The sequence below is a fragment of the Etheostoma spectabile genome, chromosome 9, assembly GCF_008692095.1.
Source record: "Etheostoma spectabile isolate EspeVRDwgs_2016 chromosome 9, UIUC_Espe_1.0, whole genome shotgun sequence".
Classification (NCBI taxonomy): domain Eukaryota; kingdom Metazoa; phylum Chordata; class Actinopteri; order Perciformes; family Percidae; genus Etheostoma; species Etheostoma spectabile.
This window is the reverse complement of record NC_045741.1, coordinates 1513788-1514965: the sequence shown is the minus strand read 5'-3', so window position 1 is coordinate 1514965 and position 1178 is coordinate 1513788. Positions and strand designations below refer to the sequence as shown.

General features: G+C 39.0%; 1 protein-coding gene across 3 annotated transcripts in view; it reads left to right on the top strand.

The window, feature by feature from the left end:
- The window catches only part of brdt (bromodomain, testis-specific), a 44920-nt gene that overhangs the window by 41922 nt on the left and 1820 nt on the right, over positions 1-1178 (top strand). The gene's annotated exons all lie outside the window — the stretch shown is intronic.

Sequence of the window (1178 nt, the reverse complement as noted above, 5' to 3'; positions counted from 1 at the left end):
GCCAGCCAAGAGTCTTTCAATTCTTGTTTGAGGTATCTTCGCCAATTCATTTCAGAAGTCTTCCAGTTCTTTGAGATTTCTGGGCTGTCTGTCACGCACTGCTCTTTTAAGGTCTATCCATAGATTTTCAATTATGTTGAGGTCAGGAGATTGAGAAGGCCATGGCAAAACCTTCAGTTTAAGCGTCTTGATGTAATCCACCGTGGATTTTGATCATCATTATCCATTTGTAGAAGCCATCCTCTCTTTAACTTCAGCTTTTTCACAGATGGCATCAAGTTAGCGTCAAAAATTTGCTGAAATTTTATTGAATCCATTTTTCCTTCTACTTGTGAAATGTTCCCTGTGCCACTGGCTGCAATACAACCTCAAATCATGATTTTTTCCCCCCCCCATGCTTAACAGTTGGGCAGAGGTTCTTTTCATTAAATTCTGTGCCCTTTCTTCTCCAAACATACTGTACCTTTACACATTCCGGCCAAAAAGTTCTATTTTAACCTCATCGGTCCACAGAACTTGTTTCCACAATGTATCCGGCTTATCTATATGTTCATTTGCAAACTTCAAACACTGTTTTTTGTGGTGAGGATGTAAAAGAGGTTTTCTTCTCATGACTCTTCCATTAAGACTATGTTTGTACAAGTATCTCTTTATAGTGGAATGATGTACCACAACTCCAGTGTCTGCCAGGTCTTTCTGGATGAATCGTGTAGTCAAACGTGGGTTTTGACTTTCTTTTCTTACAATCCTGCGAGCTGTTCTGTCTGATATTTTTCTTGGTCTTCTAGATCTTGCTTTAACTTCCACTGTTCCTGATGACGGCCATTTCTTAATTACATTCCAAACAGAGGATTTTGACATCTGAAAACGCTTTGCTATCTTCTTATAGCCTTCTCCTGCTTTCAAGGTCAGATGAGTCTGGGCATTTAAAACCTTAAGATTGACATCACCTGGTCTTTCCAGACAATGATTGAGAACAATCCATGACACTGTCAGGTCTCGGCTTTCAAAGGGGGGGGGGGTGCATGCTAGAAACTCTGCAGGGTACCCAAACTTTTGCAGATGCCATTTTTTTGTTTTCTGTTATTTTGAAAGTATAAATGATGGAAATAAAATCTAACTTTTTGTGACATTATACAAATGCATAATTTGTCATTTGATGCCTTTTGGAGATTTTT